The sequence below is a fragment of the Aotus nancymaae genome, unplaced genomic scaffold, assembly GCF_030222135.1.
Source record: "Aotus nancymaae isolate 86718 unplaced genomic scaffold, 86718_ANA_hifiasm-v0.15.2.pri h1tg000040l, whole genome shotgun sequence".
NCBI classification, from domain to species: Eukaryota; Metazoa; Chordata; class Mammalia; order Primates; family Aotidae; genus Aotus; species Aotus nancymaae.
The window spans coordinates 40,116,601-40,143,997 of NW_026988454.1; the positions used below are offsets into that span (position 1 = coordinate 40,116,601).

General features: G+C 38.2%; 1 protein-coding gene, 1 long non-coding RNA gene and 1 pseudogene across 10 annotated transcripts in view; 1 reads left to right on the plus strand and 2 right to left on the minus strand.

The window, feature by feature from the left end:
- The window catches only part of LOC135268330 (uncharacterized), a 121,231-nt gene extending 103,103 nt beyond the window's left edge, over positions 1-18,128 (minus strand). For both annotated transcript variants that reach the window (XR_010336614.1, XR_010336615.1), the window contains exon 1: positions 17,952-18,128. This is a non-coding gene — a long non-coding RNA (uncharacterized LOC135268330). The remainder of the gene's footprint in view (positions 1-17,951) is intronic.
- Positions 1,093-17,962, minus strand: LOC135268329 (14-3-3 protein zeta/delta-like; annotated as a pseudogene).
- Positions 18,129-18,236: 108 nt separating the features above from the next.
- The window catches only part of ECHDC1 (ethylmalonyl-CoA decarboxylase 1), a 56,441-nt gene continuing 47,280 nt past the window's right edge, over positions 18,237-27,397 (plus strand). For 3 of the 8 annotated variants that reach the window (XM_012435102.3, XM_012435100.3, XM_012435104.3), the window contains exon 1: positions 18,801-19,387. The gene's annotated coding sequence lies outside the window, so the exon portion shown is untranslated. The other 5 variants (XM_012435099.2, XM_012435098.2, XM_012435101.2 and 2 more) reach the window with 3 other exon arrangements.

Below are 27,397 nucleotides of genomic sequence, written 5' to 3' on the forward strand. Positions count from 1 at the left end.
TTACTTGATTTCCTTATATCCTAGAATTTTTGGGGAGGAAGGGATTTCAGTTTCTTACCCTTATCATCACAATGCCTCCTATCATATTTATTGAGCATTTACAGTGTACTAGGTACAGTAGAACATATAGAAAACATTGTCCCTGCTCTTAAGGAGCTTACATTCTAAAAAGGTGTAGAAAAGAAGCTTACATTCCAAAGAGGTATAGAAAAAAATATACTTCTTTTAAAATGGCATTTTTATTTGGTGTTTTCTACAAAGAACTGAGGAAATATTTTGTAAAACGAGCTTTGGGTATAACTTAGCCCGATCATTATTTAGAGAATAGAGGAAGAGAAAGAGGAAGAATTTGAAAGGCAGACAATGACAGACCATTCAGGATAGGCAGAGTTTTATTTTATTTTATTTTATTTTATTTTATTTTATTTTATTTTATTTTATTTTTTGAGACGGAGTTTCGCTACCCAGGCTGGAGTGCAATGGCGCGATCTCGGCTCACCGCAACCTCCGCCTCCTGGGTTGAAGCAGTTCTCCTGCCTCAGCCTTCCGAGTAGCTAGGACTACAGGCACGCGCCACCACACCCAGCTAATTTTTGTATTTTCAGTAGAGATGGGGTTTCACCATGTTGACCAGGATGGTCTCGATCTCTTGACCTCGTGATCCACTCACCTTGGCCTCCCAAAGTGCTGGGATTACAGGCGTGAGCCACCGCGCCCGGCCGAGTTTTATTTTTTTTAATTTTTTTTAAGACGGGGTTTCACCATGTTGGTCAGGCTGGTCTTGAACTCCCGACCTCAGGTGATCCACCCGCCTTGGCCTCCAAAGTGCTTGGATTACAGGCGTAAGCCACCACGCCTGGCCACATAGAAACTTTTTTTAATATATGGAATTTCGTTTTTGTTGCCCAGGCTGGAGTGCAGTGGTGGAATTTTGACTCACTGAACCCTCCATCTCCTGGATTCAAGTGAATCTCCTGCCTCAGCCTCCCGAGTAGCTAGGATTACAGGCATCCACCACCAGGCCTGGCTAATTTTTCTTATTTTTAGTAGAGACAGGGTTTCACCATGTTGACCAGTCTGGTCTTGAACTCCTGACCTCAGGTGATCCACCTGCCTTGGCCTAGGATAGGTAGAGTTTTAAAGGGAAATAAACACAATATCATAAACAAAGGAGAGATTTGCTGCAGTAAATAGGATGAGGGAAATAGTTTGTGGGATGCAAGCAAAGGAAGCAGGGTATCTTAGACATTGAGTTGGATTCAGAAAGATCATGTGGCCTTTTTCCAAGTACATGGCCACTGAGTAGGAACGATTGGTAACAAGACAGAAGGCTAAAAAAGGAAGGTAATCTTGTGCCAACTGACAAATAGAAAGAATGAAGGATCAAAATCAAAGGCAGCCTATAAGAGTATCAAGAAATTATTAAAAACCAAAAAGTGATTTGGAAGCGTAAAACTTAGTTAATGCTACCCAAAGTCATGATGAGCCAAGAACATGGTGGCTTCCTAAGTTACAAAATGCCATATGCCAAAATTTAAATGGAACATATTACTTTTTTCCCAATCAGTCTTCCCCTCTCCCAGAAAAGTAGGAACTCATTTTTTCAGGGTGGGGAGGAGGAGATGGGATTGTAGAACATGGTTGGAAACAGTAGTTATATTAGTAGTATTTTTGTTATGATAAACTTTATGTTTAAACTTGGTAAAAGCCCATTAGCTGCCAAGAGGGATAAGGAATAAATTTCAAAAAATGTACAATTTCCTTTAGAGAAGTTTCAGAACGAAGACTAATTTACATGAAAAGATGTAGAGAAAGTAGTTGAAAAGTCCATTCATAGAACTTTTATTCCACTTACATGAACTTAATACACATGCTCTTAACAATTATGCTTGGATTATTTATGAAAATTTCGTAAGACATTAAACAAAGCTAGCTATCATCTCAAGTTATTTCTCTGTTAACTATTTTTACAGCACATGCATGTTAGGCAAATATCAAAAAAAATCACAAAAGCAAAAAAAAATTTTAAAAAGTAAAATACATAGGGTTTTTTTGTTTGTTTTACTTCTGTGCTTCATATACACGAAGTAATGACTATCAGGTGATTTATTTTTACTATATATTTACTTTTACATATGCTCTTAGCTTGTCTAAAACATTTAAATACAAATAAAATGATTGTAGCTAAAATAATGAAAGTTAAAAGCAGGTAACTTTACAAACAATGGAATGTGAACCGTTTCTGTCCTTATCCAGAGTAAAATGGATCACAACTTTGTCTAAAGGAGCACTTCTGCAGCTGTAGTCAAAGGTGTGCACATTGAGATTGAGTATTCCACAGCTATACATGGTTTAACACATGGTATCCATGGGATATCTGTTTCTACCACAGTTTTGTAAGTGCTCCAAACCTTAAAGTACCTTAAAAATCTTACTACACCTCTAACTGGAACCAATGATTCCTTTTATTCCCCACCAAGACAAATCAATATGTAGGCAGTTTTCTTTGCTTAGACATGGAAACAGTTTTAACACTGGCCTCTGTGAAGCCACAATGTACCAAAAGTACTGGGCCAAACATTTATAACTTGTATAAAAATTCCACATCCCCATATTGGCCACTTCAAGATGAAAACAGGTAACTCCCTAAATGTTAACTGGCTCTACTCCCCTAATAAACATAACAACAACATGGAAAATATAGAAATTCAAATAGAAGTAACATAAACCTGTCATAAATTGTAAACAAAAAACTATTTGTGGGACAGCATGGATGACAAATGGTCTACTGTGTAAATTTTAGAATGAGGCAGACAAAAGTTGGAAGGCCAGTTAATTTTCCCCTCCTTCTCCTGCTTCAGCTTAGTCTCCTTGGATATCCAATGTCCACAATGTCAAGTTGTCTCTCAGTAATTGCATTATTAGTGTGCTGTCTTTGTATGACTCTTCACTTAATCTATCAAGTTCAGTAATGGCTTCATCAAAAGCTGTTTTTGCAAGAAAGCAGGCTTTCTCTGGGGAGTTCAGAATCTCGTAATAGAACACAGAGAGGTTAAGGACCAGACCCAGTATAATAGGATGTGTTGGTTGCATTTTCTCTTTGCTGATTTCAAAAGCTTCTTGGTATGCTTGTTGTGACTGATTCACACACCCTTTCTTGTCACCACCAACAGCAGCCTCAGCCATGTAATGGTAGTAATCTTCTTTCATTTTCAAATAGAAGACTTTGCTCTCTGCTTGTGAAGCACTGGGGATCAAGAACTTTTCTAAGAGACAGTACATCATTGCAGGTATCTCTTAGCTCCATCTTAGTTTTCTCTGTATTCTTCAACCATGTGCTGTTTTTTTTTTTCTCAGCACCTTCCATCTTTTGTTCAATACTTGAGACGACCCTCCAAGATGAACTACAGGCTCCTACAACATTTTTATAAGCAACTGAGAGAAGGTTTCTCTCCTCATTGGATAATACAGCTACTTGCTCAGTTACAGACTTAATGCAGGCTGCCGTGTCATCGTAACACTCAGCCTGCTCGGCCAGTTTGGGCTTTTGAACCAAGTCATTTTTATCCATGACTGGATGTTCTGTTTCCAGAGTGAGTGGTGGCTGTGGATGGACGGGGGCTCAGCAGTTTCTGGGTGGTGGTAGTGGCAGCAGTGGCGAGGTTCATATACTAGAATATTAAGCCCTTATGAGAAGTATGATTTGCAAACTATTGTCTCCCATTCCACAGCTGTTCTATTCACTCTATTGAGCCTTTATTGTTCAGATAGATGCTTTTCATTTTGTTGCAGTCTCACCTGTCTACTTTTGCTTTTGTTGCCTGTTTTGGGGTCATATTTTTTAAAAACCACGGCTGACACCCGTATCAAGAAGACCTTCTTTTTCTATTTTTTCCTCATAGTTTTACAGTTTCATATCTTACATTTAAGTATTTAATCCATTTTAAGTTGATTTTTGGATATGGTATGAGAAAAGGGTCCAATTTTATTTTCTGTATGTGGTTATCTAGTTGTCCCAACACCATTTATTAAAGAGTGCCCTTTCCCCATTGTGTCTTTTTGGTATCTTTGTCAAAGACCAATTGACCATAAACGTGTAGATTTATTTCTGGGCTCTCAATTCTGTTGTATTGGTTTACATGAGCATTATTGTATCAGCATCATGCTGTGTTGATTATGTTAGCTTCATAGTATATTCTGAAATAAAGTAGTGTGATGCCTCTTGCTTTATTTCTTTTTGCCTATGATTTTTTTAGCTAGTTGAGGTTTTGTGTTTTTTCATACAAATTTTAGAATTGCTTTTTCTATTTCTGTGAAAAAATGCCATTGGAATTTCGATATGAATTGTACTGAATCTTCAGATTACCTGGGTAGTATGAACATTTTAACAATAGCAATATATCTCCAATCTATGAAAATGAAATACGTTTCCATTTATTTGTGTCTTGCTCAACATCATCCATCAATGTTTTATAGTTTTCAGTGTACAGATCTTTAATCTCCTTTGTTAAACTTATTCCTAAGTATTTTATTCTTTCTGATGCTATTGCAAATGGGATGTGTTGTTAATTTCTTTTTGCTGATAGCTCATTGTTAGTGTATAAAAATGCAACTGATTTTTGTATGTTTATTTTTATCCTGTAACTTTATTGAATTTGTGTGTTATGTCTAACAGTTATTTGGTGGAGTTGTTAGGGTTTTCTATATACAAGATTATGTTATCTGCAAAGAGACAATTTTACATCTTCTCTTCCAATCTGCTTTGCTGTGGCTAAGACTTCCTGTATTATATTGAATAGAAGGGGCAAGAGTAGGCATCCTTATCTTGTTCCTGATCTTAGAAGAAAAATGATCAGTTTTTCACTATTTAATATGACATATTAGCTGTGAACTTGTCACATATGGTCTTTATTATGTTGAGATACACTCCTTCTGCTATGGTTGAATATTTTTTCCTTCCAAAACTCATGATGAAATTTAATCCTCACTGTGGAAGTACTAAGAGGTGGGGCAGAGACCTCACGAATAGACCAATCCATTTATAAATTAATGGATCAATGGATTATCATGGGAATAGGACTGGTGGCTTCATACGAAAAGGAAGAGACACCTGAGCTAGCATCTTCAGCACCTTACCATGTGATGTCCTGTGTTGGTTAATGCCTCTACAGAGTTCCTATCAGCAAGAAGACACTCACCAGATACAATCCCCTGACTTTGGACTTCTCAGCCTCCGTAACTGTGAGAAATAAATTTCTTTTCTTCATAAACTATGCAGTTTCAGTTTCTGCTACAAGCATGAGAAAACAAATCAAGACACCTTCCATATCTAATTTGTTGAGACAGTATCAGGACTGGCTTATACTTTTCTTCCTTCCCTGGCTTTTGTATCAATGTAAGCCTTATAAAATGAGTTTGGAAGTCTTGTCTTCTCATTAATTTTTTTAAAGAGTAAGAGAAATTAGCATTAATTCTTCTTTAAATGTTTGGTAGAATTAACAAGTGAAGCCATCTTGTCCCGGGATTTTCTTTGTTGGTAGCTTTTTGATTGTAAATTCAATCTCTCATTCATTATTGTTCTGTCCAAATGTTCTCTTTCTTCATGATTTAATCTTGGTAGATTTGTAGATTTCTAAGAATTTATCTATTTCTTCCAGGTTACCCAATATATTGTTGTATAATTGTTTATAGTAGTCTCTTAGGATCCTTTATATTTCTGTATCAGTTATGTTTTCTCTTTCATTTATAATTTTGAGTCTTCTCTCATTTTTTCTTACTTTAGCTAAAGGTTTGTCAATTTTTGTTTTTCAAAAAACCAATTGTTTGATTTTTCTATTATGTTTATTATCTCCATTTCCTTTATTTCTGCTCTGATCTTTATTATTTCCTTTCTCCTGTAACTTTAGGCTTAGTCTCTTCTTTTTCTAGTTCCATGTGGTATCAAGACAGGTTGTTCAAGATCTTCCTTTTTTCTTTTTTTAAAATTATACTTTAAGTTCTGGCATCCACATGCAGAATGTCAGGTTTGTTACATAGGTATACATGTGCCATGGTGGTTTTGCTGCACCCATCAACCCATCATCTACATTAGGTAATTCTCCTAATGCTATCCCTCCCCTAGCCCCCAACCCCATAACAGGCCCCAGTGTGTGGTGTTCCCTTCCTTGTGTCCATGTGTTCTCATTGTTCAACACCCACTTATAAGTAAGAACATGTGGTGTTTGGTTTTCTGCTCCTGTGTTAGTCTGCAGAGAATGATGGTTTCCAGCTTCATCTATGTTCCTGCAAAGGACATGAACTCATCCATTTTTATAGCTGTATAGTATTCCATGGTGTATATGTGCCACATTTTCTTTATCCAGTCTATCATTGATGGGCATTTGGGTTGGTTCCAAGTCTTTGCTATTGTGAACAGTGCAGCAATAAATATATGTTTACATGTGTCTTTATAGCAGAATGATTTATGATCCTTTGGGTATATACCCAGTAATGGGATTGCTGGGTCAAATGGTATTTCTAGTTCTAGATCCTTGAGGAATCGCCATAGTCTTCCACAATGGTTAAACTAATTTACATTTCCACCAACAGTGTAAAAGCATTCCTATTTCTCCACATCCTCTCCAGCATCTGTTGTTTCCTGACTTTTTAATGATTGCCATTCTAACTGGCATGAGATGGTATCTCCTTGTGGTTTTGATTTGCATTTCTCCAATCACCAGTGATAAGCTTTTTTTCATGTTTGTTGGCTGCATAAATGTCTTCTTTTGAGCAGTGTCTATTAATATCCTTCACCCACTTTTTGATGGAATTGTTTTTTCTTGTATATTTGTTTAAGTTCCTTGTAGATTCTGGATATTAGCTCTTTGTCAGATGGATAGATTGTAAAAATTTTCTCCCATTCTGTAGGTTGCCTATTCACTCTGATGATAGTTTCTTTTGCTGTGCATAAGCTCTTTATTTTGATTAGATTCTATTTGTAAAATTTGGCTTCTGTTGCCATTGCTTTTGGTGTTTTAGTCATGAAGTCTTTGCCCAGGCCTATGACCTAAATAGTATTGCCTAGGTTTCCTTCTAGGGTTTTTATGGTTTTAGGTCTTACGTTTAAGTCTTTAATCCATCTGGAGTTAATTTTTATATAAGGTGTAAGGAAGGGGCCCAGTTTCAGTTTTCTGCATATAACTAGCCAGTTTTCCCAACACCATTTATTACATAGGGAATCCTTTCCCCATTGCTTGTTTTTGTCAGGTTTGTCAAAGATCAGATGGTTGTAGATGTGTGGCATGATTTCTGAGGCCTCTGTTCTGTTCCATTGGTCTATATATCTGTTTTGGTTACTGTAGCCTTGTTGTATAGTTTGAAGTCACGTAGCATATTGCCTCCAGCTTTGTTCTTTTTGCTTAGAATTGTCTTGGCTATAAGGGCTCTTTTTTGGTTCCATATGCAATTTAAAGTAGTTTTTTCTAATTCTGTGAAGAAAGTCAATGGTAGCCTGATAAGGATAGCATTGAATCTATAAATTAGGCAGTATGGCCATTTTTACAATATTGATTCTTCCTATCCTGGAACATGGAATGTTTTATTTATTTATTATAAAATGTTTTATTGATTTTATTTATTTATTTATTATAAAATGTTTTATTTATTATAAAACATTCCATGCTCCTGGATAGAAAGATTCAATATTGTGAAAATTTTTTATAATAAAATTAAAAATGTTTTATAATAAAACATTCCATGCTTTTATTTCATTGGGCAGTGGTTTGTAGTTCTCCTTGAAGAGGTCCTTCACATCCCTTTTAAGTTGTATTCCTAGGTATTTTATTTTTCTTTGGGGTTATCATGAGACTTACATAAAAGATCATAGTTATAAGTCTATTTTAAGCTCTAACAATTTAACTTTTACCACTTACAAAAGTCAATACTTTAATTTCTCCTACATTTTATGCTATTTTAAGATGGGGTTTCACCATGATGGCCAGGCTGGTCTTGAACTCCTGACCTCAGGTGATCCACCGACCTCGGCCTCCCAAAGTGCTAGGATTACAGGCATGAGCCACTGCGCCCAGCCAATTTACAACTTTTATATATTGTATTTCCATGAACAAATTATTACAATTACAATTACTTTTCTTTTTACACTAGAGTTAAAAGTGATTTATGCATCACCATTATAGAATTAGAGTATTCTGAATTTAACTATATTCTTACATTTACAGTGAGTCTTATACTGCCCTGTGTTTTGATGTTGTTTCTTAGGGTCCTTTCAACTTGAAGAACTCCTTTTAACATTTCATGTAAAGCAGGTCTAAGGGTAAGAACTCCTTTTGTATGTCTGGGAAACTTATTTGTCCTTAATTTCTGAAGGACAGCCTTGCCAGGTATAGTATTCTTGATTGGCAGCTTTTCTCTTTCAGCACCTTGCAGGTCATTCTCTCTTGGCCTGCAAGGTCTCTGCTGAGCAATCTGCTAACAGCCTTATAGAAGTTGCTTTTCTCTTGCAGCTTTTGCATTTCTTTGTCTTTGACTTTTTTTTTTTTTTTTTTGGAGACAGAGTTTCACTCTTGTTACCCAGGCTGGAGTGCAATGGTACGATCTTGGCTCACTGCAACCTCTGCCTCCTGGGTTCAGGCAATTCTCCTGCCTCAGCCTCCTGAATAGCTGGGATTACAGGCACGTGCCACCATACCCAGCTAATTTTTTGTATTGTTAGTAGAGACGGGGTTTCACCATGTTGACCAGGATGGTCTCGATCTCTTGACCTTGTGATCCGCCCGCCTCGGCCTCCCAAAGTGCTGGGATTACAGGCGTAAGCCACCACGCCCGGCCCCTGTCTTTGACTTTTGAAAATTTAATTGCAATCTGTCTTGGTGAAGATCTCTTTGTATTTAATCTATTTAGAATTTCTTGGCTTTCATAGATCTGGATGTTTAGTTCCCTTTTCAGATTTGGAAAGTTTTCTATCATTATGTTTGTTTGCCCCTTTCTCTTCCTCTGCCCCTTCTGGAGCTTCCACAGTGCATTAATTAGTTCACTTGATGGTGACCCTTAAGTCTCATAGATTTTCTTTACTCTTTTTTTTTCTTTTTTCCCTCTGCCTGGGTAATTTTAAATGGCCTATTTTTTGCTCGATTTTGTTGTTGGAGCTCTGTGGAATTCTTTAGTTCAGTCGTTGTGTTTTTTAGCTTCAGAATTTTCCTAGTTCTTTTTATGTTTCTTCTTGTCATAGTTCTAATTTTGTGTACTGTTCTCCTAATATTACTTAGCTGCCTATTTGAGTTATCTTGTAGGTCACTGACCTTTTCTAAGAATTATTTCAAATTCTTTTTCAGGATGTTCATAGATTTTCACTTCTTTAGGGTTGTTTACTGGTGTTTGGTCCTTTGGTGGTATCGTGTTTCCCTATTAATCTTCTTTGCATTAGTGAAATGCAGGCACTCATTCCTGTCTTTATAGACTGGATTCAGCAAGGAATGTTGCTCACAGTCACCCTATTAAGCCTCTGGGTAGATCATCTGTGGGCTTTACGGGTGAGCTTGCTGCAGGAGTCGTCAGGTAGACAGGGCTGGTGACCAGATATATAGGTGGGTGTGCTAGGCATCCAGGTCCACAGGGTTTGACTTGGAGCCTGTGTTCACAGGACAGGGGGCAGCCTAGTACTGAGATGGGTCTGGTGCCTGGGTCCATGGGGACAAAAGTGGACCATTAGTGTAGCAGTCTGGTTTGCTGCTGGGGAAGACCTGAAGCCTGATTCTTCAGAGGCCATCCTGGAGGCTGGGTTTTTGGGTGCTAGATTGTAGGCTAGGCCTACAGGGGTAGTTCTGGTGCCAGGGTCTACTGGGGTAGGCCTGGACCCTGGGTCTGTCAGACCAGGCCTGGAACCTAGGTTCACTAAAACCTGGGGCTGCAGGGACGAGCCTAGCATTGAGTGGATCTAAGGCCTGTATTGACTGGTGTCAACCTGGTGTCTGGGGCTGGAGAGGCCAACCTGGTGTTGGAGCCTGGTACCTGAAACTATGGGGACCAACGTGGGGAATGGAGTGGGTCTAGATCATGGGGCCATGGAGGTTAGACTAGCACTGGGGTGATCTTGGAGTCTCAGTGCATGGGTATCAGCCTAGAGCCTGGGGCCATGGGAGTCAGCCTGGTGCCAGATTTCACTATGGCAGGCCTGGTGCTGGAGTCTGAAGCAAAGCTGACCACTTACTTAACTCTCCTTCTCCCACACAGACCATATCTCTCAGCTCTGTGCTACCGGGATTGTGAAAGAGGTGACTCTTTCCTACTATCTTTTTTTTTTTTTTTTTTGAGACAGAGTCTCCCTCTGTTATCACAGGCTGGAGTGCAGTGGTGCAATCTCTGCCTCCTGGGTTCAAGTGATTCTCCTGCCTCAGACTCCCAAGTAGCTGGGACTACAGGAACGTGCCACACACCCAGCTAGTTTTTTGTATTTTTAGTAGAGATGGGATTTCACCATGTTGGTCATGATGGTCTCAATCTCCTGACCTCGTGATCCACTTGCCTTGGACTCCCAAAGTGCTGGGATTACAGGCGTGAATCACCATGACTGGCTGTGACTTTTCTTAATTCTCTGCTACACCTAGGTACTATAATTTCATATCAAATTCCTCAGCTCATGTGAAGGTATTTTCATACATGGATAGTGGTTTAAATTGATGTTTCTGTGAGGCGACAAGTACTGGAAAGTCCTATTCTACCATTTTTCTGACATCACCCTTCTTCCATTCTGGATAGCTTTTTTGAAATTAATACTATAGTTTCAACATTTTAACATGTTATTAAATGTTCTCATTCATTTTGAGAAATCTGAAAACCAAGTATGTTTAACTAACCAAACAAACACTACATTCTCCCAAGTTACTACTGATAACTATTAACAGCATGAGATATTCATTCTAATATTTTTTCTATGGCATATTTAAGAAAAATTAAATACATTCTCAAAAAGAAATAAAGAGAGGAAAGAACTGAGGAGGAAAAAAGTAAGGATGGGAAGGAGGAAAAATAAGGCTAACCAGGCATTTGAACTCAATAAGTTTACAGAAATAAAAATTATCATGACAGAATATAATGATATACGTTGTGGTATATAACATTTTCATGTTTCTTTCCCATACCTATAACTATAACCCATTCAGTCTAAAGCATGTGTTGTTTCAGGGGAAAGATAGCTTTGACTGGGTTATAAATGTTTTCATAAAACTCATATCAGAGAAGAGTGAAGAAAATCACAGTATCTGAGTCTGGTTTATCTCCTTCCCATCTCCACCTTTTTAAGAGTATAAAGGTATTTTGTGCTTCAGAGAGAAAACTCCTAAACAGATTATTGCATTGAGTGCAGGCCAAAAACAACAGATTGAAAATAGAATACATGATACTCAAAGCTGAACTACAAAAAAAGAAAAAGTAAAATCACATCACAAGGTAGTGCCCAAACATTCAACTGTGTAAATAAGTGTCGACATACTTTGTTCAGAATGAGGAAATACTTGAGATGTAAAAACAATTACTAATCATTATTTCTCAATTTTGACTTAATGACCATTCATTCAAAATTAAATATATGGAACTGAGGCCAAGAATTTGCATGTTTACCTAATGTGACTTGTATTTGCCAATATTTGAGAACGTCAATGTTTGTCAAGAAGAGGCCTAGGAATTCATAAACATAACGAAAGTAATTGGCTTTACCTTAACCTAAAATACCAACTCCCAACATTATGACAAACTTGCTTTACTTGTTGTCATAGCACTTAATACCACCCAACATTATATTATATAGTTTTGCCTCATTTTTGACACATAAGAATTTTACATATTTATGGGGTGTGGTGTAATATTTTAATATTATTTAGCAAATCCATCACCTCATATATTTACCATTTCTTTGTGGTAACAATTAAAATCTTTTCTAGCCATTTTGAAGCATACAATACTGTTAACTATAGTCATCCTACTGTGCAATAGACCACCAGAATTTATTCTTACTAACTGTAACTCTGTACCCACTGATCAATCTCTTCCCAGCCTATGGTAACCACCATACTATTCCCCACTTCTATGAGATCAACTTTGGATTCTACACATGCATGAGATCATGTGATATTTGTCTTTCTGTGCATGGCTTATTTCACTTAATGTTCTCCAGGTCCGTCTATGTTGCCACAAATGATAGGATATCACTGCTTTTGATGGCTGAATAGTGTATCATTGTGTATATATGGCATTTTTTTTATCTGTTCATCCACTGATGGACATTAGGTTCATTCCATATCCTGGTTCTTGTGAATAGTGCTGCAATAAATGTGGGAGTGCAGGTATCTCTGCAACATACTGATTTTACTTCCTTTGGATATATACCCAGGTGTGTGATTATGGGATCATATGTCAGTTCTGTTTTAAATTATTTGACGAAACTCTATACCGTTTTCTATAATGGCTAATTTACATTCTTACCAACAGTGTACAAGTGTTTCTCTCCACATCTGTGTGACCATGTTATTTTTTGTCTTTTTGATAATAGCCATTCTAACAGGCATGAGGTGATATCTCATTGTGGTTTTGATTTGCATTTTCCCTATGATCAGTGAGTTTTATTTTTTATTTATTTTTAATTTTTTTAAAAAATGTATGTATGTATTTATTTTTGACAGAGTCTTGCTCTGTCACTCTGGCTGGAGTGAGGTGGTGTCATCACAACTTACTGCAGCGTAGAGCTCCTAGGCTCAAGTGATCTTCCCACCTCAGGATCCTGAGTAGCTGGGACTATAGGTGCATGTTGCAACACCCAGCCAATTTCTGTAATTTTTTGTAGAGACAGGCTTTTGCCATGTTGTCCATGCTGTCTTGAACTCCTGGAGTTCAAGCAATCCACCTGCTTGGACTCCCAAGGTATTGGGATTACAGGTGTGAGACAGGCTCACGTGCCTGGCTGAGCATTTTTTCATACACTTGTTAGTGATTAGCAGTCTTCTTTTGAGAAATGTCTATTCAGTCCTTTTACTCATTTTCAAATTGGATTTTTTTTTAACTATTGAGTTCTTTATACACTCTGAATATTAACCCCTTGTCAGAAGTATAGTTTGCAAATATTTTGTCCCATTCTGCAGGCTTTTTACTCTGTTGATTATACGTATTACATATTAACTTACTTATCTTTCATTGTCCACCTACACCACTAGAAAATCTGCAATATAGAGTTTAACTTGGATGTTTTCCCAAAGTGTGAAGAAATATAGATGGAAAATGGGAGTCAGAAATAGAAAGCTCACCTAGTACTAGAGCTATTACTGAGAAAGAAGAATGAAAGCTATTACTGAAAAATAAAACTGAAGAAACCTATCCTCAGGGACCTAAGTTCACAGCCATCAGAAACCCTGTAGCTCTTCTCAGTGGCTCTGCAAGGAAGCACTATAGCACATTAGCCTCTAGTTTGCAGTTTAGCACGATGTTTATTGCAGTGAAAGGCATTTTTTTCCCTCAGGGAGAGAAAAAAAAGAACATACACAGACTGAATGTTCACAGCAGCCCATGTATAATCATTGGAAGAGATCTAGGCCTGGGCAACATTTGGGTGATAGCAGATAACACCACAAGGATGGTATAAAAGTACAACTTTTAAAACACTTTGGGAAAACATCCAAGTTAAACTCTATATTGCAGATTTTCTAGTGGCGCAGGTGGACAATGAAAGGTAAGTTAAGTAAATATGTAATAGGTAAAATAAACATAGATAGAGGGAGAAATAATTTCATAGAAAAGAAAAAATAGCAGGTTGGTTTCAGGTTTCTCCTCTAGCAGAAGGAAAAAACAGAATGGTCTACTTGGAAAATAGAAAGGTAAGACCCAAGAACTGATCACCAGGCAAGCTGAAGTTCATGTGGGAGCAAAAGAAAGAGACAGCTTCAAATGTCCATGCACTCAGGAAACAGGCAATATATGTATTTCTCAGGAAAAATGAAAAAAGAAAAACAAAGAAACAAAAAAAAATTGTAAGCCCCTTTGTAAACAAATAAGAGCTGAATCCAAATAAAAGTTTGAAGTAGGCGTATAAAACAACTGATGGTTTTAGATATAGGGTTAAGTCTAAATTATTTTAATGTGATATAGAACAGTAAATTAAACTTTGAAAAATGATTATTGAGTGCTAAAGAAGATATACAACGTATATGCATTAGTCCATTTTCATGCTGCTGATAAAGACATACCCAAGACTAGATAATTTATAAAGAAAAAGTGGTTTAATGGACTCACAGTTCCACGTGGCTGGGGAGGCCTCACAATTATGGAAGAAGGTGAAAGGCACGTCTTACATGGTGGCAGGAAAGAGAGAATGAGAACTAAGCAAAAGGGGTTTCCCCTTATAAAACCATCAAATCTTGTGAGACATATTCACTACCATGAGAACAGTATGGGGGAAACTGTCCCCATGATTCAATTATCTCCCACCAGGTCCCTCCCACACCATGTGGGTATTATGGGAGCTACAATTCAAGATGAGATTTGGATGGGGACACAGCCAAACCACATCAGTATAAGATAAATTTTTAAAAACATAACTTAGGTTTCAAATACCAGATTATATAACACAGAGTGAAGAAGAGAAAGGAAGGTAAAAGTAAAAATGTTAAATTCTTTTTTTTTTTTTTTTTGAGATGGAGTTTCACTCTTGTTACCCAGGCTGGAGTGCAATGGCGCGATCTCGGCTCACCGCAACCTCCACCTCCTGGGTTCAGGCAATTCTCCTGCCTCAGCCTCCTGAGTAGCTGGGATTACAGGCACACGCCACCGTGACCAGCTAATTTTTTGTACTGTTAGTAGAGACGGGGTTTCACCATGTTGACCGGGATGGTCTCAATCTCTTGACCTCGTGATCCACCCGCCTCGGCCTCCCAAAGTGCTGGGATTACAGGCGTGAGCCACTGTGCCTGGCAAAAATGTTAAATTCTTTATTTACAAAGAAAGGAGTAAATTGCAAATTTATACATTGTTTTTGACAGAGATTCTTAGAAAATGTGAATAATCATAATACAATTAAAAGCAAAATGCTTAACTTCTAAAGCATTGAGGGAGATAAAAATGTATGCAATGGTTCATATAACAAACTACAATTTAGAAAAATACACATACACAAACACAGTGAGAGAGACAGAGAGAGAGAGACAGAGAGAGAGAGAACACAAGGAACCATACAGAACAGGTATAAATCTCAAGCCATAAACTGGAGTATTAAAGGAATTTAATTTTCCTTTTCTTTGGCTTAGTTTCTATTCTGATGCCTCAGTTCTTCCTGGACAATGGACAATTTTAATCTCAGATGTTAAGTGTTGCTGCTGCTTGCCCTGGTATTGCAGCAATATTCTGAGAGGTTTATATAATTGTGCAAAGGCAGGCAATCCAGTCCCTGAGAAAAACACAGTTACATTATTGCTGAAATCCACACAACTCCAGTTTGCATAACCTCTTCAAGTCTTGTAACTTTCTTTTTCTTTTTTGAGACAGAGTCTCACTCTGTGGCCCAGGCAGCAGTGCAGTGGTGTGATGTCGGCTCACTGCAATCTCCGCCTCTTGGGTTCAGGCTTCAGAGTACCTAGGACTACCCACCACCATGCCCAGCTAATTTTTGTATTTTTAGTAGAGATGGGGTTTCACCATGTTGGCCATGCTGGCCTCGAACTCCTGACCTCAGGTGATCTACTTTGATCCTGGCCTTCCAAAGTGCTGAGGTTACAGGTGTGAGCACCATGCCCAGCCAAGTCTTGTAGCTTTCTAATTCCATACTTCAGACAGGGCATAGGAATTTTTCTGCAAATTTTCTGAGTGCCCATGACCTAAGTTCTGCAAATTTTCTGAGTGCCCATGACCTAAGTTCACAGCCATCAGAGATCCTGTAGCTTTTCTCAGTGGCTCTGCAAGGAAGCACTACAGTACATTAACCTCTAGTTTGCAGTTTAGCACAATGTTTACTGCAGTGAAAGGTATTTTTATACTAAGTTGTATGTGCAGTAAACCAAAATGCTACACATATAAATGAGCCATCAGAATATTACTGGAGGAAATTTTTTTAAATGAGGAAGACTAAGTCTTGGGTTTGAAAACGTTCCCTCTTTCTCCAGGGTATGTGGAGTAACTACCAGATATTTTGGTCTTGGCCCTCCTAGATCCCATGTGCCTGTCTTCTCAGGATGCTTAAATATCTTTACTGGTTTAGTCTCAAAGTCTATTCCAATTTATCAGAGTTAATTACTAATGTACATATGGGTCTGGGGAGAATTGCATGAAATATAAGCCAATATTAACAGAAGTCATTATTTTAGTATACTGCCTAACACCACTGAACATACCTCATAGCAGATCCTCATCTGCCTCCAATTATACTCCCACAGCTGTGGGTAAATAGGCATTATTAAGTGGGAGTAAAAAAAAAGAAATGCTGTTTTATCTCTTAGTATATTAAATAGTTACAGTACCGAAAATATGTCTTTTGTGCCATCCTCCTTGAATTTTCACCAGTTGCCAAGATTTTTCCCTCCTCCAAATTCCTACTGGACTTTGGTCCTCTTTTGATAGTTTCAATATAATTTTTTTTTTTTTACACATTTTATCTCCTCAACTTGTTGAGAGAAAATTGTTTGAGAACTGGCAAGTAACTAAATCCTTCGAAAAAAGACAAGGCATGAGATAGTATCCCCAAACAAATTCTACCATTTGTTTTCTACTTACTTAAGCAAGGTACTATCAGGGAGGTACACAAAGAAGTGCCAACCTTGGAAGGCTGAAGTATCACATATCCATATACAGTCTTACAGCATAAATCATATATCTAGTCATCCCCACTCACTCTGCAAACTGATTAAATTCTTCCAAATCATCATTTAATCAAGTGACTTTCCTGTTCAAGAGTTTAATGGCTTAAGTTACTCATTTTATAATAAACTGGAATTAAATATGGTACTTCTAATAATGACTTCTTCCAATCAGTGCAAACTGGGCTCCCACTTATTTCCTATCATACACATCTCCGTACCCTAAAGCTTTATCCTTACTGCTCGGTGGGTTGGCACATTCTGTTCCTCCCACTAGAATATTCTCTGTACTTAATCAGATCTTACCTATGACCACTGCAGAACAACAGGCACGTGACTATTCCATCCAAACCCCTGCGCTCAGAGACTTGCCCAAACTCTAGCACAGCTTTAGCAGCATAAGGCCCTGTGCCCAGGACGACTTAGTTAACTGTTAAACACACACACAAATTACACTAACAGCTCTGTATGTTTTCACTTTCTCTACTAAGCTCCCGCACATCCCCTTTCTCCTTTTAAAATGCCCAGATCACCTCTGCACAAATTGAAATAGAGCTCAGCTCTTTACTGTCAGTAGTTAACTGAATAAAATGTTTTCACCGTTTCCTGTCAGTAGTTAACTGAATAAAATGTTTTCACAGCTTTAACGTTCAGCTGTGCTTATCTTTGACATCAACTACCTAAGGTCTACCTTTAGTCCCACGACTCTGACAAAACGTCTCAATATTGGTGTAAAATGACCTCCCCTTTCAGGGGGTCTTCCGAAGCACGTCCCGTCTGCGGCATACAAAATGTATTGGCACAAAATTTTAAGCTTACTGAGCTTTTTTTTTTTTTTTTTTTTTTTTTTAAATAAAGATGGGGATTTCACCACTTTGGCCAGGCTGGTCTTGAACTCCTGGCCTCAAGTGATCCACTCGCCTCGGCTTCCCAAAATGCTGGGATTATAGGAGTGAGCCACCGCACCCGGCCGCTTACTGAGCTTTAAAAACACCATGTCACATCTATACATTCAGGACACACACTGGTTTTTCGGGTTAAAAAAAAAAAAAACAAAAACAACTAGCTAAATACCCATTCCCCTCAATAACTCCGATGAGATCTCTAAAAAGGGTCGGCCTTCGGTACCTTTCGGTTCTCTCCCCTCTCGCTGTTTGCCTAAATAGGCTTCCTCGCCTTTCCTTTTCCTCAAGTTTATTGAAGCGAAAACAAGCAGGGTTCGGTGGCCTCCTTTCCAAGCCCTAACCCAGTATGGGAAAAGCGAAAATGCGAAGCAAGTACTACACGAGTCCGCCAGTCCGGGCTCACTCGCGACCCTAGAGGGAGTGACGTGGTTGCAGGAACGCTCCTCGCGGCGGGAGCGGGATTTCCGGGGTCACGAGAGCCTGCAGGGAAACGGGATAAAGTGCCCCCCAGAGAGGAAACAGGAGCGTAGGATAGTAAACGGGGCGACGCAGAGAAGAGGAAAGGACACACCGGAACGGAGCACAGGCGCAGAGGCGGTTCCGGAGGGGAGCGGAAATAAAGGCACTCAAAGCTGAAAAGCGTTAAGTAGCGGAGCGGAAAAGGAAGTCACTGCCCAGACCTGCGGGGCTGTGTGGTCGAAAGAGTTGGCCTTAGGACTTCAGTTAAGTGTTGTCAGTGGGAAAATTCTACAATATCGCCGTGGAATGGACTTTAGCGCTCGCTTCTCCGAACGTATCCCAGACCGCGAGCTTCGCCGGCTCCGCGGCTCGTCCAGTACAAGCGCCGCGCAGGCTTGCCCTCTGCTGGACGTGGGGACGCGGTGCCTAGCGCCACGGGCCGACGAGGGGAAGGAGGGCGTGGGGAAGAGATGAATAGGTCTTGCCGGAGCAAGCTGAGAGATCGCGTCCTTACACTTTCAAAAGCATAAGGAGGTTTGCTTTCTACACACTGATTTAATTTCGGAATACTTTCAAGGCTCTGTGCTAAGTTAGGTAATGTTCTCTGTGACCGCTATAATTGTCTTTTATGTATAAAATTGTCTTGCTTAACTAAAACTTATTTGTATCGTGCAGCCAACTCTTCAAGAACGAAAAATGAGCAATTCCATTCTGGTAGAGGTTCTTGGAGAATTTTTGAGCTGCAGTAATCGCTGCACACACGTACAGGGATTACACATGTAGGGGATTAAAACCACAGTTAAGTTATAGGTTGAAGGGGCTGTTAAGGACTTCAGGCAACGTTTAAATCAACACTCCCTTTGTTCTTTTCTCTATTCCACATCTGGGAGTTCCCTGTATCTGGGAGCTGTGGCTCTAGGTGCAAGTGGTATAGAGAGGAACTGGACAAGGATAGTAAAAACAAAGGACCCCTTCTTGATGAACTAGCATTCTCTTGGAAGAGCCAAGCTTGCGATGAGATGTATGTTTGTGAAATCTACGAGGGGAGGGAGCAGCCTCGTAATAAAACGGGTGATCCTTTCTTGACTTCTTATTGGGTTCTGGTCTGAATGGTGACTATACAACCATCTGGGACGCCTGCAATGATTAACATTCCAGGAAGAGAAGCCAGCCTGTGAAGAGGCTTGGTGTTGAAACTGGGTGAGTTGGGAGAATAATAAACAGGGTAGTTGCAGGGTTGATTTGTGGCCAGATTCTTAAACCCCTGCATGGAATTTAGCCTTAAGAAAATTGTCATTAGGCACTGCAAATGCCCTCTTGCAATTAAGCCTGATGGGAAGAATTGGTTAAAGAACTAATTACAGCAAAACGTGACTGAGAATGGTGATGAAATATACAGATGTTGTGAGAGTAGACAGTAAGGGGACTTTATGTAGTCTAGATATTAGAGGAGATGATTGGAAGTTACACTGAGGAAGACAAAAATGTAACAGAGATCATATATGCAAAAGCTTGAAATGGCGAGAAAATCAGAAAGATTTCAGGAACTGAAAGTTGTGCATTTTGGCTGTGTGAGGGCGAGGGTTGTGTGGGTGACATGTAATGAACCTTGAAAGGTAGTTTATATTATGACAGCCTAAAACAGAATCAGAACTTTTAAAAGCAGGTGATATATATATAGACAGTCTGAAATCAAATGCTTCTGGTTTTTATTACATGCTGAAGAGGAGTAGAGATTCCTCAGCGAGGAGTGATGGATGGAGAAGTTGTGGCTCTTTGGCAAGCTGACCAGAGGCCATTGAAAGAGAATTTATTTGGCCGACTATGATACCCTCACTTGTAGCCACATATCCTGGGTTTGCATTTCTTAAAAACCCAACAGTGAAATCTTTTAATCTTTCTTTATTTTCTTTCTTTTGTTTGATCTGGAGTGTCTCGCCCTGTTACCTTGGCTGGAGTGCAGTGGCAAGATCTTGGCTCACTGCAACCTCTGTCTTCCAGGTTCAAGTGATTCTCCTGCCTCAGTCTCCCGAGTAGCTGGGATTACAGTTGCCTACCACTATGTCCAGCTAATTTTTGTATTTTTAATAGAGACGGGGTTTCGCCCTGTTGGCCAGGCTGGTCTCGAACTCCTGTCCTTAGGTGATCCACCCACCTCGGTCTTCAGAGTGCTGGGATTACAGGTGCAAGCCACTGTGCCTGGACTGAAATAGTTATTTTTTAAATTATTTTGTAAACATAGGTCTTACCTTTATTTTAGAAAATGATGACTAGCTACGGTAATACCTATATATTCCCCTTTAGTTACACAAAAATTTAATGTAAAATTCTGTGCTAAGAGCTGTGAATAAGATGTAGTCCCTGTCCTGATTATCCCTAAAATACTACAACTTATCTCATATATACGTTTCTGTTATGTTTTCTGGTTGTGCACAAATTATTAAGAAAGATTCCCCCATACTATGCCTGCTTCTATAGGAAGGCAAATAAGGAGACCAGCCTTTTCTTCTATTGAAATGCAGTGTGGAAGTCAAGGGGGAGGTGATCTTAGATACTTGGGTCTCTTTCTTCAGATGCATTATTTGGTTAAGAAATAGAACATACCTGTATTCTGAAACTTTTTCAGCACCTGTTAGGTGACTCAACTGATATTTTTCTTCATTCTTCACATCTGTGTTTATTTTCTTTCTCGCAAAATGTAATATAAATTTCAACTCAGTGAACAAAAGTAATTTGTTACAGAAGTAATAGACAGCTGTGAAACACTAGTATATTTTATAACCATAAAAATTCTGGTTACACATATATATTTGATAAATCTGATTTCATATATGTGTGTGGGAGTATACATTTGATATTTACTCCCTAGCAGAGCTGGTATGTTGCTTGATTTTGGTTTTACTTCTGCTTAGAACTTTAAAAACTAGAATGAAGGGAAAATGTAGCAGGAGCGGCCTTGAGATACAGAGCTCCCAAACACCGAATGGAGAAGGAAAAGGTTTTTAATTATTATTATTATTATTATTATTATTAATATTATGGCCGGGAGCCGGGCGATGGCTCCAAATTACCCAGCTCGTCTAACAAAGGAATGTTCTGCCTTTATATAGGTTTATACTTTAGATATTACATGTGGAAGAATCTTCGGTTTACAGCCTTAGAAATTACATATGAAGATTTACAGGTTTAGGACTCACATGTGAAAAGGTTTCAGGTTTACAGCTTTAGAAATCACATATGAAAGGGTTTCGGGTTTACAGCTTTAGGATTCACATGTGAAAAGGTCTCGGGTTTGATCTTGTTTTAAGTAAAAACAGTGCCTTCCGGAGAGTTTCCCCAAGACCAAGCCTGCCACCTACAGGAAGGTGAATCAGGAGGCGCCAGTCGGTCAGCCTTTTCTTCCATTGAAATGAACTGTGGCAGTCAAAGGGGAAGTTGATCCCAGATGCCTGGGTCTCTTTCCTCACAATAATGCATCATAATTCAATGCACTGATTTAATGTTATTGAATCCATTTATACCTAAAGAAAATCCTTAGACTACATGATCAGAGTTTACTGGTGGAAAAAAAAGATATCCTTTTATGAAGTTAAGATTATACATTAAATTTAATGGCACTCTCTAGCAGAGCTCAATAAAAGGAGAGATTTTGCTCTATTTTCATATGTTGTGCATATTTTGTTTCTCTGACAAAACCAAAAACTTTTAAAGATGCTTTATTTCTCTCTGAAATAGCTAACAATGGCATGATCATTAATAGGAATTCAATATAAATAGCCATTGAATTGCTACAGAATTACCTCTTACCAAATGCTCTTAACATATGCATTATGTGTCTATGGCCATTTCCTGGCCATAAAAATCTACATATAAGTACAAATGTAATGGCCCGTATGCCAAGAAACCAATAACTTTTTATTTCTGAGAATGCAGGTAAATGTCTAGTTAAAATGTACTTTAAATAATCCAAAAAAGAATACCATCCTTTTTTGAAATATTTGTCTTAATTGCTAATCCAGTTATTATGTTTTTAAAAATTTGTCTTTAAAAAAGCAAAGAGTTCCTCCTCCCCTTCTCCCCTTCCTTTTCCTTAAAAAAAAAAAAAAGCAAAGAAAGCTTCAGAACTCATTTTGAATTATGTAGTTTGGTATATTTTCCTATTTTTCTCACAGACTTTGACCAGTGAACTTGGTTCTAATTCCAACGGTAGTAAAAGGGGAGGTGAAACAGAAAGAATAGTGGTTGAGTATGGAATGATTATGAATGGAGATTACAAACAAACTTAATAAATATATCCTGTCATGAGAATATAGGTATTGATGATGAAAAGAGTCAAACTCTGTAAAATATTTGAGAGATTTATTCTGAGCCAAATATGAGTGCCTATGGCCTGTGACACAGCCCTCAGGTCCTGAGAACATGTGCCCAAGGTGGTTGGGGTACAACTTGGTTTTACATATTTTAGGAAGGCATGAGACATCAATCAAATACATTTAAGAAATACGTTGGTTTGGTTCAGAAAGGTGGGACAACTTAAAGTGGGGGTGCTTCCAGACTATAGGTAAATTTTTACATTTTCTGATTGACAATTAGTTGAATTTGTCTAAAGACCTGGGATCCATAAAAAGGAATGTTCAGATTAAAGATAAAGGATTGTGGAGACCTAAGTTTTTTTGTGCAGAGGAATCTCTCAGCAGACTTCAGAGAGAGAGCAGGTTGCAAACTATTTCTTATCAGACCTGAAAGGGTGCCTGGCTCTTAGTTGATTATCTCCTGGATCTGGAAAGAAAGGAAGGAAAACAGAGGGAAGGGGATGCTCTATAGAATGTGGATTTTTCCCACAGGAGAGTTTACAGGGCAATTTCAAAGAATGGCAAGGAGATATACTTTGGGATTAAATTTTTTTTTCCTGGCTCCTAATGTTATGCCAGGGTCAGATTGAAAAGTAAGTCATGATATATATAGGTTCAAATAAAACACATCTGATGAGAATTTATGGTTTGTAGGGCATGACTCCCTAGACCCCTTAGGTAGGAATTTCGGCAAGATAAAAAAAATCAGAGTTTAGTCCTCAGTGTGGTTAATTTGTTTCAAGCCCCATTGCTTGGCATTTCTCAATAATGTCTGAAATTTTTAGTTTAGGTTTCTTCTACTAGCTAAGAGGTTTTGAGGCAACTTGACATTTACATTTGAATGATAGGAAGTGTCTAAAAGCCTTGGTGTTTTTTTTATAACCACTTCATACTTTTTAATTGGTAACAACATTTTATTTGTAAAACTCCCCCTCCCCCTTCCATTTTTCATAGACCTGAATTTTCTATGCTTATCAGTTTATTTCTCCTTCAGGGTAAAATATTTTAAAAATACAATTCCATGTGCCTTAGAGCAAGAAAACTCTCAACAAAATAATTTGTCCTTGCCCAGGAAAGTTTTGCTTTCCAGTTAAAGAGATAGTTTATTTGACAAGAATAGCTCATTTTCTTTCTTTTTTTTTTTTCTTTTGAGACGGAGTTTCGCTCTTGTTACCCAGGCTGGAGTGCAATAGTGCGATCTCGGCTCACTGCAACCTCCGTCTCCTGGGTTCAAGCAATTCTCCTGCCTCAGCCTCCCGAGTAGCTGGGACTACAGGCGTGCGCCACCATGCCCAGCTAATTTTTGTATTTTTAGTAGAGACGGGGTTTCACCATGTTGACCAGGATGGCCTCGATCTCTTGACCTCATGATCCACCTGTCTCGGTCACCCAAAGTGCTGGGATTATAGGTGTGAGCCACTGCGCCCGGCCAAGAATAGCTCATTTTCTAATGATGGTGCATAACAAATGATAATAATTTCAGAAATACTTTCTTTCCATAGACAGAACTTTTACTTCCCTCTGGGAAAGGAGGGAGATAGGTCTTTGAACCAGACTGCAGTTTTGGGGACTGGAGATATGTAAGGGAAAGAAATAAGTTAAATATGGGGAATAATAGTCAACGAATGAGAATAATATTTGGAGGAAAACTTTTTCAAATGAATCATTTGTTTAAAATGAAATAATTTATTATTTAAGTATATGGCAGTAATTTTTGACATTTAAAAATTTTATTTAGTTTCGCAATATCCTCCCATTCTTCTTTATGCCCAGTAATTTTATGTAGTACTGGTAAAGTACCTATTATTGCACTAAATTAGATGGTGGGAACATCTAGGATATCAACTTTTATTCGCCTTTATTGTGTCACTATACATTTCCATGTTCTAATTAGGTTCCTTTATTTTGAAGTTTATTTAAAAAATCTTGCAGGGTCTCTTGAGTTTACTGAAAATATCCTGAAATGTTGCAAACTCATGTTTGATAATTGTTCCCTCTAGCTTTCTAGGTCTTCAGGAGGCCTTAGATACCTTAAAATCTGTTAATACCAGTTAACACTTCATCATTTTCTAATTTGACAGAACAGGTGATGGGATGGAAGGTTGTCACACAAGTATACTATATGAGTTTTGGAAAAGGAGTGTGGAATTGGCAACAGATGAATACATTAAAGTATTGTTATAATTAAAATTTTTGGTGCCACAAAAGAAGTAGTACTCGAATAAATTTCTTCAGAAGGCAATTTACTTCTATAGAAGGGTGCGGCTCACAGACTGAACAATGGCGGGCACACACCTGGACAAGGAAGGGGAAGGAGTACTTATGCTGACATAGGTTGCTCCTACTGCTGTGTCATTCCCCTATTGAGTAGAGTTAGACCACACAGTCTAGTCTAATTCTGATTGGCTATTTTAAAGGGAGCAGGGGTATGAGCCAGAGTAGTGTGGGTGGGTAGTTTGGCAGGAAGAATGGTTACAGGCAGGTCAGAGCAGGTAGCCAGGGGTCAAAGCAGGTGACCGGAGCAGGTGACCAGGATGAGTCAGGACAGAGCAGGGGACTGGGGGAACAGATGTGAACTACTGATTAGAACTGGTGGAAAAGCTTGTTTACTGAAACGACAAGGAAGTTAAAAATGGAGAATTAAAGAATAAGAGAGCTGAACATACTTGACATACTGATTCTTTGAAGAGAAACTTGAGGATCACTATATCTAACAGTATTGAAAATACTAAATATTTAGGTATTTTGCAACTTGTAACATTTGGTCACTTTCCTTGCTTATTGGTTCTATACATCAAATTGATCCAAACCTTGTTAACCACAATTCATTAAGTGATGGGTGACCACCCAGTGTTTTCATTATTTATTCGGTAACCGTAGTTGCTAGCAACTGGTGACTTTTTTGGTGGGAGGGAGGGAGGATACAAAGACCATGAGGAATTTGACATTAAGGGAAATAATAAAGTTATGACAGTTAAAAGCAGGTCCCAACAAAGACTTAATGATGGCAAGTTAGAACACCTTTTTTTCTTGGAAAAGTAACGTCAAGTTTTGATTCTTAGATATCATTTTTTAAGATAACAATCATCTTGCTCCTTTTTTTGCTAAACTCTAACATAGTGTATTAGGTCACAGTTTATGAGTTAACACTTCAGTCTCCTTGAGGAGATTCAAGAAACATCTTGGTGTCTTTAATATTGTAGTTATAAGCCACCTTAGTTGGTAAAGTTTTGAAATACTGTTCCCAAGTTTGTGAAATATATCTGTTTGAGGGGATTACATCCTACTGTGTGTTCAGGTAGGTATTCATCTGAAACACTTTAGTAAAAATGTCACTTGAAGACCAAGTCATTTAAAGTGGAAAGGGATATTGTATTGCAACCTTTATGAGGTTTGTTCTATTTCTGATATCATTTTATAACTCACATATTAGATACATTTTTAAAGCTATAAAACAACTTTGTGGCATTCATTTTGGCTGCCTCATGAGTTATTTTTTTACTTGCCTACATTTTTCCTCATTACTAAGTACCTTTTATGTATTGAGTACTGTAGCCACTAGTTACACGAAGTGTGCACCTAAGAATTCTCTCAGGAAGCATCCTTCTACTGAGGAAAATCAAATGAAAAAATAATTTGAGGAATGTGTTAAAATGGAACATTATTATTGCAGTATATTGAGCTAGGATACGTAAAGGGAGTGATTATCTTTACTTGGGGATCACTTTTAGGTGGAAATACAGAAATTCAGTTTTTAAAAATGATGGTGAATTTACCAGGTTAATGAGGGAGGAAAGAACATTATAGGGAAGAAGGGATAATTTAAAATAGCATGGTAAATTTGTGGGACTCTGGTTATTTGGTGTTCCGTGTTGATTGTGTTGCGATGTCAGAAGAGAAGAGGTTCAGGATTAAGTTAAGAATTTAAAAAGAGCTTTGGACTTGATCCTTTTGGAAGAGAGCTACCTAAAAACTTTAAATTGAAGTGTCCTGATTGGATTATAAATATATCCACATTACTCTAAGGAATAGTATGCAATTAATTGGTGACTGCTGTATTAATCCAGATTATAGGTAATCAAGTTTGGATTATATTAGTAGCAGGAGGGGAAAAGATAAGAAAGAAGAAACCGTTTTGGAGGTCTGTTACATACGGGAGGTGGGGGAAGAGAAGGAGATTAGGTTGTTCAGAGGTTTTTTGACATAGATTACCGGGTTGATGATACAATGAATAGTTAAGGGAAAGAATTAAGAAGGAGTAATGGGTTTCAGGTGAAGTATGAATTCAGGGTTACATAATTTTGAGAAGCCTGTGATATATCTAGAAATGACGGGTAAGGGAATTGCATTTTTGTTAGGCAATACTATGAGTTGAGAGTACAGGCATAGGGTCGAATTGGAGATAAAAATGTGGGATTCGTGTCATGTAGGTTTTAGAATCGTTGTGAGCAGAAGAATAAAAGATCTCTAACAAATTAATTAAAAGGTAAATAGATAGAAATAATGGGCCAAAAGCTTGCACAGGAACGTCACAAAAGATGATATGCAAACGACCAATAAGCATAAGAAAATGGAGTTTATCTTTGTTAGATGTTATAGAAATACGAAATGAAACCACAATAAGATACCATCCACTAGAATGCATAAAATAGAAAAAACAAAGAACAAATGATGAGCTTGTGGAGCAACTGGAGCATTCACTGCCTGTGGGAATATACATTTGTACAGCCATTTTGAAAAACTCTATGACATTATCTTCTTTTTTTTTTTTTTTTTTTTTTGAGACGGAGTTTCGCTCTTGTTACCCAGGCTGGAGTGCAGTGGCGCGATCTCGGCTCACTGCAACCTTTGACTCCTG